Below are 12170 nucleotides of genomic sequence, written 5' to 3' on the forward strand. Positions count from 1 at the left end.
GCATCCTCCCTCTTCTCCTTCAGTAATGTCTAAAGGTATGACAGTCATATGAGCAGAGCTGCTGAACGTGCAACCACTTAACTTGACCTGTTTCCTTCCCACTCCACTCTGCACCAATGGAAGTCATGGGACAGTGATGATGTGGGTGATTGGGAATGAAATGTCTGGGCATGTTGGTGTGTATTTGTGTTGCCATGTGACATCTTTTAAGAAGCCAAGTGCACGAGTATGTCGTTTATAGAGTAAGTCATAAGTGCAGTCTAATGCTAGAGCTGTGCTGGTATAATTTTGAAGGCAGTCCAAATCAGGTTTGGCAGCTAGATGCATGAGTGTGTGAACATCATGAGATACTGGTTGACTTCAATTCTATCAGACTCTAGTAAGTAAGTCTTGATTCTTTTTCAGATAATCCTAAATTTCTTCCCTCAGTACACAAATGGAGGTACTTATACAGTATCATAAACTATGTGGAGGCATTCTTCCATTCTAAGAATCTTCTTTCTTTATTCAGCTACACAAGAAGAACATCCTATGTCAGGTGTTTACTTTTAGTTCTACAAAGCAAAACTATAGCTTGACATTAGAGGAGAAACAACTTGGGGTGACCTGACAGTTGAGTGGTTAGGGCCCACATCATATCAGCACATTCGTGAGCGGCAGATCCTTGTTTAAATTCTCATCTTGCCAGATCATTTGGTTCATGCCACTCCCCTTCTCTCTCTCCTACATCTGTTGTCTCTGCAGACCGGCCTCACGAGTAAAGGCAAAAAGCTCACCCAAAAAAAAATGTGTAAGACAGAAATGTCTTTGCTATCGTCTATACACCCCTATGGAGAGACCATATTTACCATTTCTACAGCTACCCATGCACATAATCTAGCTGTAGAAATGGTAGTGTCAATTAAACAAATATCACAGTAAGTACAATATGAAGCCTCCTTATCCTGAGGGCTCCCTGGCATTTTATCCAGTACCAACAGCAGCGCCAGACTGGACTGTGCAGAATACTTTCATATTGTAAAAGATAATTAGGGTGTGTTGTAATTAGTCAAGAATAATGAAAGTTGCTAGCATAATAGTCAAGAAAATATGACAAAAATAAACAATGACGGTCCTTTTTCTTCTAATGGAAGGGTTTTTGGGTAGTAGAAGGAGATTAATCAGGAAATGGAGTACAATGGGAATCAATAATTGGCTCAGATAAGCACTACTCCATTCATTATCTATACACTGCTTAATCCTCAATAGGGTCATGGGGTTAGAATCTATCCCAGCTGATTTAGGATGAAGATAGGGGACATCCTGGACAGGTCTCCAGTCTATCACAGGACTACATATAGAGACAAACAATCAGGGGCGGCTGGACAATAGAGGGCGCTAGGGCACCGCCCCCTCTGTCTCACATCATGTAGAGTCAACGCCCTTCCTTTAATAAAACGATTTTAAAATTACATTTACATGTATATCCTATGTTTCTAACAAGCAAAATGGATAATAGAGCCTGTAGAAAGTTACTAAAATGTATAATTTGTAATAAAAAGTCAGATTAGAAACGTTCGACGTTGCCGCGCCCTGCGGATCAGCCTGCGCTGAACTGTCGCTCATCTTCAGCAACACAGAGTTCAGGAGTTGCAATGGTGCTGTGGCTCTGTACCAGCTCTTCATGAGCAACAATCTTCAGGACACCTTCTCAGAGACTGTGTGTCTCCTGAAGATCCTCATCACGACTCCAATGACGACAGCTGAATCTGAGAGGTGCTTCTCAACACTAAAAAGAATCAAGACCTTCCTCAGGAAAACAATGCCGCAGGATCGTCTTAATGCACTGGCCATGCTCTCTATGGAAAAGAAACTTGTCAGGGAGACCCCAGATTTTAACCATAGAGTCATTGAGAAATTGGCATGTCTCAAAGACAGAAGAGCAAAACTTGCATACAAAAAATAACACAGATGTAGAGGTGCTGGCTTTAATCTCTAAAATGTGAGGATTTACTTTTTTATCATTTAATAATGTAAATAGAAGTGTTAGTTGACACAAGTGGCACTTTAGACTGAAAGCCTGTTGATTTTCATATGTTCTGAAATCTGAGGAATTACTGTTTTTCTTTATTTTCATTGTAAATATTATTAAGTGTGCCCCCCTCAAGAGAAAAATTCACCAGCCGCCACTGCAAACAATCACACTCACATTCACACCTACGAACGGTTTAGAATTACCAATTAACATCAGTGTGTTTTTGGACTGTTGGAGGAAGCTGGGGAACCTGGAGAAAACCTATCCATGCACAGGGAGAACATAGAAACTCCATGCAGAAAGATCCCAGGCCCAGGCTGGGATGCAAAGGCTACAGTGTTAACCACTACTCCACTGTGCAGCCATGGCTCAAACAGATATTTTTTTACTTACTCCTAAAGTAAAACTGGAGGCAGATGGTTGGGGGAAGAAGTGGAGACTCCATAGATCCTCACATTCTAGAGGAATCAATGGTGCAGTCAGCTAACCCATTTGAAGGCAGGAAAGGTTTGTTTCCAAGGAAAAACTTCAAAATATATAACTTTGATACACAGGTGAGTAACTGGAGAGGAACTTTAACGTTTAGGCAGCAGGGAAAGATGTAAGTACAGATACATACAGTGCATAACTTAAGGTCTGGTCTTACCAAAAAGCAGTACAGAATAATTAATTGCCATATTTTTTATGACAAAAATAGTTTTCCAGGCTTGGTTATGCAGTGTCTGTTCAAGATTGTTTCTGTTGTTAGTGACTTTGTGCTGCTGTTGAAAGTTTGAATGAAAAGCAATACCGAAGGTGTCACAGGGTTAATCTGTGCCCTCTAGAGAGCAAGATGCACATTCACAACTTAACAGTATGTCAAAATCCACGCACAGGGAAACATGCAACTCCATGCAGAAAGATCCCAGGAATGGGGGATCTTCCAGTTGCAAGGCAACAGTGTTAACCACAGAGCCACTGTTTACTTTGTCTTTATATGATTTGTTAATGTTACTGTGTAATTTCTGTGTGAGTTCATTATAGGAGCCACAGTTCAGGTCATTTGCAGACGCCTCAGGATGCTACAGTAGAACCCAGCGTTGACAGTTCGATCCCCGAGGATAAATTCATGGCGCCGAGTCCTGTAAATGTCAAAGAAACTGACAAGCATGCTCTTAGTGTCCTCCTGACCTGATGCGACTTTTTTGGTCTTAGAGACTCCAGGCTCCTCTAATGGGAACACTGCTGTTTGGTCTTTGGATCGTAGCCATAGATCCAAGTCTCATCACTGGCAACAAGAGCTGGCATAACGGTTGGTTCATCCCAGGACTGTTGGCAGAGATCCTCGCAAACTTTGTCTCGGTGCAGCTCCTGCTAGGGAGTCTGAAGCCTGAGCTTGAACTTGGCAGTGACCTGGTGCATGTTCGAATAAAAACTCGAAAAGCATGTATCTCAATGGTGATCTCACAATCCTGTAGCACAATTTGTTTAGTTTTCTTGCATACAATCAGTGTTTTCAAGGGTCTACTTGACATCATGTTCTTCTTACGCCCACATAAGTCTGTCTGGACATGCAGCCAAACAAATGCCTGTAACAGAGGAGTAAACTGCTCATGTTGAGTATTTGTTTTTCTTTTTATTAACTTTTACATGTTGTTCAGTCAAACACAACACAGCGAAAAAGTTTTTCCTGTCAGGAGGTCAGATTTTCTTTCATGTGTGGAGGGTGTTTTCAGATATATCAATTAGTAATATGTATGGAAGGGCATCCAAGTCCACAGACGTTCTGGAATATGTTCAGGATGCCGGAGAGCATGTGACACAGCATGGGTACCTCTGTAATGACTGACTGCTACATTGTCACATGTGTTACTCGCATAAACTTGGTGCCCGGAAAATAGTTAAACTTTAACTGGTATCTCCCTAATAGACTTCACTTATGCAGATAAAAGAGAGCTTGTGTCTTATCTCTCTAAAACAAAACGCTAATCATCTGAAGGCCATATAACGCCTTTGATTTGCTTGGCTGGAAATGTGTAACCTGCATAAGAAATAAGAGCTTAGTTGGGGAATTAGCTTTCGTTCACAAAATAAAAGTTCAGTAGCCCAGATGGTCAAACAGTGGTTGATCATTGATACGTTGTTGACCGACTACAGATGTTCCACAAATGTTTTCAGAAAAGTATTGGTGTGGAAGATGTGTTCTTTTTCTTTTCTCAGCATTTCTAACCAAACAGGCCACATGCACAATCAATAATTAGAAGTTAAACATAAGAGTAAAATTTTTTGTCTAGTGAAAATATTGGATATTTCTTCGTTAATATGATTTTCAGGTCCGTAAGTCAACACTGAAAAATGCTTATATCTGTTCAGTTTCATTCACTGAGGCTCCTTAGTCATGATGGCAGAATAAGTGTAATGTTTGTATATTATTGGCAGACATATGCATTTCCTAATAGCCTTCTTGAATACAGGGTATATAAAGTAACCTCCTGATATGGTGGCAAGACGTTGCAAGGGGTTACTCCACAGAGGGATTCCCCCAATCAGTGTCCTTTATAAGGTAGCACCCTAATATGGTTTCCACACAGCGACACATTCACCGTTTCTCCCTAATATAGAGGACAGAAACCTCTGTCTGACTCAAAGGGCCACTCACCCTTTTAGCTGTTGTAACAAATCCACGATGTCTGAAACGTGAGGTGGACACTTCTTTGATGAATTTATTTTAAACTGACTGACATCAGATCTATAAATCCATGTCCTTAACAGTGTAAACCCACAAGTAATTAAACAAGATGATGGCGTGTTCTACACCGCTGACAATGACGCACAGCAAATAAGTTTAAAGGCACACTATAGAGATCCACTGTGGCTACATTATGGTAAATGTTTAAACCTACTGTGCCATAAGTAGCGCAGAGTCATGCAGAGTGTAAACAGAACCAGTAATATTCATTATAAGAGAATAGTTAGCTTACGTTTGATGACATTAGCCAACCTAACAAACCAGTTCCAGTTCAAGACAGTCTGTAGTGCAATGGTGCCTTTTATCTCAAGGAATATTGTGTTATTGAGGCCAGAGTACCAAATGGTGCAAAGGTCCTTTTGTATCTGTAAGGATTATTGGTATTATTCCAAATATACTGCATTTTTTGAGTTGCTAAAGGTGCTTTAAAAATCAGGAAACTATAAGACATATGGAGCTGACACCTTAGGTTTCGCCTACATGCACCAAATTTAGTAGGCATGTGTCTCATGATCAGACATATGAAAAAGCAATCCTCTAAACCCTAACAGTTAGTCACTCATTTTGAATTTAATGTGCCATTTTGCAAACAGTTTTTGTCATTTGCAGCCCTTGTATTTTAAAAAATCAATTACAAACTTGTAAGTTTATCAAAATTTCAATTTTTTTTTAACACTGTTACCTCGTGGCATGGAAAATTTTAATGTCTAGCCATGAAAATGGAAATTTTTGTAACTCCAGTACCCGTTGTACATTGTAAGCTTTGAATGATCTTTACAGGATGTATTCTGCACATGATATACAGCAACATAATGCGTGTTTGTTACAATTTCTAGCTCCACATGGCAAACACAGTAGGGTTTTAACTAACTCGCAGTGTGCAGTGCATGCAGCAGAGTATACATCGCAATTGAGCAGTCAGTGGTGCGGAGTCAAGTTGGTAAACAATGACTATCATTTTCTCTTTCCAGTATAACTCTAATACTGTATATGCATTAAGAATATCAGCTGATGTATCATTCTGAGAATTTTTGACTCCCAAATACATGGTATGTGCAAAAAACTGCTCGGTCCTGTTCTTTACCCAAAATGACAAAAAATAAACATCCAAAAACGTGCAGTATGTTTACATGCTCAGTCAGAGCATATAGTAACTATCTGGCCTCCAGTTAACTTTACACGTGCTGCACATTATTTTCTGTGCACAAAACATGCTTTGATTTGAGCTGTGATCGTGTTTGTTCTCAGAGACCAACCAACAGCCAGAAAGACTGTTTGCTCTTAAAGTTCACATTCTAGACAGACTTTGCATGGCCAAGATGTTGGCCTCTGCACCGACAGCCAAAATAAACACATCGAAATGCATTTTCCTCACAAGCTGACACTCACAGCTCCTGCACCCAGTATTCATGTTGTCATTTAAAGGAGCTCTCAGTGTTGCAAATTCTATACTTGGCTTGCTGGGGTTTAAACTGTCCACTTTCAGGGGCTTGATAAGCACAGATTTGCAGAGTGAAAAGTAACAGGTACATAAACAGAGTTTTGGAAACCTGGATTCTGTACCAGGTGAAAGATCACGGTAGAACAACATACCAAATCCCAACTGCTTTGCTAAATATAACACACTTGGTAAATGTCCAGTGCTTCAAATAAATCTTTCTTGTTGTGAATCGTGCTACCTATATTTAAGAATGTCAGAGGCATTTTATCAGCCCACAACAAGAGTGAAACAGTCAACGCTTTTCTGGAAGCAATCCTAAATAAACCTTTCTCTTATTTCCAGGGCTCCAGGCAATTTTTCAGACCTCCCGATAAAGAACCAGCGTCTGAGAGCAGCACAGATTACATAAGGGGAGTAATAAGCACCCACACGGGGAGAATCACAGTTTAACTATCTTGATGTGTAATATTAGCATGATAAGAGGAGGAACTGTACACTGGATGGTTGAGGAAGTGTGCAGAGGATATTGGGTTTACTGGCTCACCACTGGTTTGCACGCTATCTGGGGAGCATGAGGTCAGGGAGATTATAGCTAACAAGAAGGAGGCTTCTAGCCACTGGATCTGGATGCCTCCATGGAGAGCAGCGTAGGTCAGATCACTCCTTAATCCGCACTGAAATATCTGAAAAATTTGCCATGAATCGCAAAGGATTTTTTTCTACAGTCACTCATGGCTCAAAAAGGGTCAATTCTACCAACCTTGATTTTACCTCCAGCTACAGTAACAGGCCCGTATTTCCACCTATGGAGTAGCTGTGGATGATGGAAACATGGCGCCTACGCACTTGAATACAAATTGCTCATCTGGCACAAGATTTAAAAAGTGTTATAGCTTCTGTGTTCGCTCTTATGTTGTGTGGCTCCAGCTAAAGGGAAATTGAAACTCACTTTTCTAGATGCTATGGAAGTAAATGGAGTAAAAACCTGGAAAACTCTTGTTCACAGATGGAAGCAGGCTGTCAAAAATGGTGGTCTGTGGGAACAAGTTGCAGCAAAGTTAGTGACAGAGCTGTATATTACACCCATGAGATCGGTATAGATACTCCGCCAAGGAACGGCGGAGTTATGCGACGATTGGCGTCTGTTTGTCTGTCTGTCTGTCTGTCTGTCTGTTAGCAACATTGTTCAAAAATGGACAAACAGATTTGGATGAAATTTTCAGGGAAGGTCAGAAATGACACAAGAACCAAATATTAGATTTGGGCAGTGATGTGGCTTGTAATCTGGATCCACAAATTTGTTAAAGATTTCTGTATCATTGCAAGTTCTCATGCAAACATCATTATTGTTTGCATGTTAGCATGTTGCTCAAATTTCACAAAAGCCACTAGCATGGCTGTAGCTGCATACTTACATCATGTCTGCCTGGTGTATTATTGAGATATCACATTGCAAAAAGATAGTGGAATTGGTAAAAGGTTTGCTAGATGTTTTGACTTTTGAAAAAAATTGTTAATGGCAATAATACAAACAACTTTTTTTAACAAGTTCTGACATAGTGAACATTTAACCCACATGACTAAGCTGTTTCTGCTTCTTTGACTGTCTTCGCCTCTGATTTCCTGATTAAAAACTTCTATTACTATTTTTTTCATCGTAGATGGCCAATTCTTTGCTTGTTTCTTCTTCTCCTCTGTTTATTACAGACATCTTATCTTACACTTTATACATTTGTAATAGAATAAAAAAATGTTTTTAGCTGTAAATGAAGTTCATACACAGGTCAATGACTTTATTTTTAAATCTTATGTTATCTTCTAAGTGTGAATATCATAACTGCAAATACAACTAATCCCCACCAAAGTTTACACAACACGAATATGCCGTTCTCAATAACATTAGAGTTGAATAACTTCAAAGTGCGATGAACCTATAAATTGACGTAGGGAAACCGCTGGCCCGACTCAACACCAGTTCTGCTGTCAGAACGTGCTGCTTCCACTTCAGCATCATCATGTTCTCCACAGACAAGCAGATGGGTTACCAGTGCTTCCTGAACTTCCTTGACCTTGCAAAGAAGTTTGACCTATATTAAGCTACGCATATTATAGCCCATCCTGTCACTTTCTGACAACACTATGCAGCTTACTTTATTCGCTTATGGACGAAGCCTAATTTGCACCTCCATATTCGTGAACAACCACATCTTAACTGAATTATTAAACATCTCAAAGCACGGCTACTGGAAAATCAGATCTGTGATCATAATGCTGTGTAAATTAGTTTGCCCGTTGACGGGGCTTGTTCTTGAGGACTCTGTGTAATTTGTTTGAAATGTGTAGACGCGGGCTTCATGCAATATAGTCATCCCAGATAGCAAACTATGGGTGAATCAATGTTGAATCTATGTTGAGACCTAACGTCGAAATTATACAGAAAGCGCAAGGTTAATAAAATGTTGAGTCAACGTTTGCTTACATAGATTACGTTTGCAAACATAGATTCAACATTAATTAAACATTGACCTGTCAAACATTTTAATTAAACCAAAATACAATGTAGATTCAATGGTATCTTTTAAACACAAACTTCAATGTTGACAAAATGTTGTTGAATCAACGTTGATCCGACCATCAGTCTTCAACCGTAACCACAATTCAACCTTTTTAACCCTAATTCAACATTGATTTAACATCTTTTGCTATCTGGGATGTGTGATCGTGTTTAAGGATCATGAGCGATAGTGATAATGGGATATGTGCAATAGTGTTAGAAGGGACATGGCTAGGGTAATTATATGTACTGTACAAAGGGATATGTGCAATAGTGATTTAGAAAAATGTGCAATAGTGACAATGGGAAATGCGCAATACAATTATGTAACAGTGCCAGAGGTATATATGTAGTGGAATATTATGCTATAGTGACAGAGGGATAAGTGTAGTATAGCAACGTGCAATATTGATAGAGGGATATGTGCAATAATAACAAAGATATTTGCAATATAATCATGTGTAAATGTTAATTAATTACTGCTTGGTAGCTTGCCTTGGTCCCTGAGTTTTTGTCTGTTATGTGCACTACGTGTTGTCGCTTGTTGTTTGCTTTTCTTTTTTGTATGTCTTTGCTCAGTTTTGGTTTTCTGTTATTTGTAATTTCTTTATCTTTGATCTGCCATTGGGACTCGAGATTTAAATCAGCCGTTTAGCTACAATCTCTCATATTTACGTGGAAATGTACATTAATAGGAACTGTCCCATTTAAAAAATAAATAAATAAAAAAATAAACACTTTTTCATATATATTTTTATCATCATTTTTTAAGCATTTACAAAGTTTGCTTTAAATTTGCTTTACAGGTATCTGGAAACATAGCCTAGGTCCTTACAGCCTAGATCTAAAATAAATATGCCATTCCTTACACAGTAAAAACATGCAGAACACAACAGAATATAATACTTCTACAGGTAAATGGATTCAAAGACAGTCAGCTGCAGTTTTTCTTTCAAGGGTTACTGTAATATTTGGGTTTAGATTTTTTGTCAAGAAAGCTGCTATAAATGCTCTGCTGTGTCGAAGAATATAAAGTCTGTTTGGGGATCAGCAGCTCCTGTCATTGTTAATGGTTTTCCTACTCACCCACTTTAAACAAGATGGCTCACAAAGATGCTATTAAAGTACTACTGGAACTTATTCTGAACAAGGACTCAGACTGAATCCAGAAAATGTCTTGACAAACCAAACAGGAGACTCTGCGGGTCCTTTTTGCCTTTGGTACAGTCAGACAGTGACATGATCACATGACAAATTGCAGCACATGATGTGGCCTTTTCAGCTGCATCTGTAATTATGAAATGAAGTGGCGCATGGATTTTATTCTGCTGCCCAAATTGGAAAACCTCATTCTCTGTGTACACACGAGTCTGCAGTCTCAGATTGACTCTTTCTTTTCCCTTCACACGCGTGTAGCTACCCATAGTAAATAGAAAGAACCTCTGTCTGAAATATCTGGGCCACATTTACTAAAATGAGTTGAGGTCAGACCAGCGTGCAGGATGGTTAGCAACATTTTCCCTCGTGTCTAAATTCATCATAACATGCATGTCATACATTAGCTGCACACAACTGGCCCTTTCTTATGAAAACTTTAGGATTAATTCCAGTGCAGTTACATAACATAATTATAGCTACTACAGTTGTTGTATTTGTACTGCCTACACTACTGAGCTCCAGTATACCAGACAATACTACAAGCAGATCATGTGACATACACAAACTAGTATTTCCTGTAGCGGCAGGCATGATGATGAGACAGAAATGAAACAGCTGGAATGCCGATTTGCATGTTGTATCGACTTCTTCCTATTCACACAGGTCAGGAGACAGTCCTTTCGTATGATACTATAAAAAGCATCTGGTCTGACATAGGGAAATCTTAAAGGGGTCTTTACAGGTTTATGTAAACTTACACTGTGATTTAAATGCAATGAAATGAAGAAAGTATAGTACAGAGGAGGATGGGGCCACTGTAAAACACTTGAGTTCTTCAAAAATTCTAAGTTTAAGGTGACAATTTGGATTTTTTTCTTCTAATACTGTAATGACATAAAGAATGTGTGATTCAGCAGTGATTCAATGGCACTGCAGGAAATACATTGGTAGAGTAACATCCCTTCCCTTCAGGAAGAAGACTCTCTCTGCCTCTGTGATTGACAAAGCAAAAAAAAAAATAATTTTTTTTTTTTTGTTAGAACTGTTCCTCTATTTGGACAAGAAATGGCAGAAGTAAAAGATGTTTTTACTTTACAAGTTTAACAATTGATTTCCACCTAATGGCAAACTTTCTGAATTGTGTTTTACATGCCAATGCCATATATTTGTGAACTGTACATATTACAAACACAGATATTATAGTCAGTATCTTGTGGTGACACTCCCCCTGGACTCCTTCTCACATTTCTCTCCTCTTTGCTGGTATATTTCCACATTTCCCCCCAAAAAATTGGACTTCAGACTCAAATTTCAGACTTTATACTTAGAATTTAGGCTTTTTAGAATTTTTACCCTTCAGAATTCAGTCAGTTCAGACCTTTTGAAAAAGTTTTTCCTTTCAGAATTGTAGTTCTTCCAAGTTCAGACTTTTCAACATTCTGACTTTAATGTTAGAATTCTGACTTTTCTGAATTTCGAGGTTTCTGATGGACTCACACTTCATACTTTGAATTTTAAGTTTTGACAGAAACAAAAGAGAGAAATGTCAAAAAATGTATTGCTGCTTCTCACAATGCTTTAGGCTTTGAGCTCAGAATTCTGAAATATAAAACAATCAAACAAATAAAGTCAGATCCCACTTACAAATTTGCAGTGGCTCTAATCTTCTTTTGTACTGTAGTGATATATCCTCTTTTCAGGGATTCAGAAATGGCTATATTGTGGAGGCCCCATATAGACTGTATATAAAGTCTTGAGGCCTCACTATAAGCTAACGAACTACCTTTCCCCCCTCAGTGGTAAGTCTTGGCAAAACTTGGCAAAAAAAATTCCTGCGACCCAAAAAACACACTTTAACCTATAAAAGTCTCACTTGAATTTTCAAAAGGAGAAAATTCAATACAAAAGCAGACTTATTTTGCAGGTGGAGGTGTCCTGTCAACATTTTTACAGACCCAGCACCTTCTGCTACCAAAAAAAATCTACTTTTGTGATATTAATTATCTATCAATTGGGATTTTTAGACGTTTTTCACGTTTTTTTCAAACATGACATGTTTCACAATACGAAATGAAGATTTCTTAAAATATTATGGTCATTACGGTAACTTCAGGGCCCGGATAGCTCAGTCGGTAGAGCATCAGACTTTTAATCTGAGGGTCCAGGGTTCAAGTCCCTGTTCGGGCGATAGTGCTTTTAAAAGTAGAGAATTCGTCTCGTTGGACAAAACTTGCTTGATTTGAAAATGACCATTCATGTCTACAGCTAGAGAGCA

General features: G+C 38.8%; 1 non-coding gene across 1 annotated transcript; it reads left to right on the plus strand.

Moving 5' to 3' along the window:
* Positions 1-12009: 12009 nt before the first annotated feature.
* On the plus strand, positions 12010-12082 carry trnak-uuu (transfer RNA lysine (anticodon UUU)). Its single transcript has one exon. It is a non-coding gene; the product is annotated as a tRNA-Lys (tRNA).
* The last annotated feature ends 88 nt before the right edge of the window (positions 12083-12170 follow it).

This window comes from Acanthochromis polyacanthus, chromosome 13 (genome assembly GCF_021347895.1).
Source record: "Acanthochromis polyacanthus isolate Apoly-LR-REF ecotype Palm Island chromosome 13, KAUST_Apoly_ChrSc, whole genome shotgun sequence".
Taxonomy (NCBI): domain Eukaryota; kingdom Metazoa; phylum Chordata; class Actinopteri; family Pomacentridae; genus Acanthochromis; species Acanthochromis polyacanthus.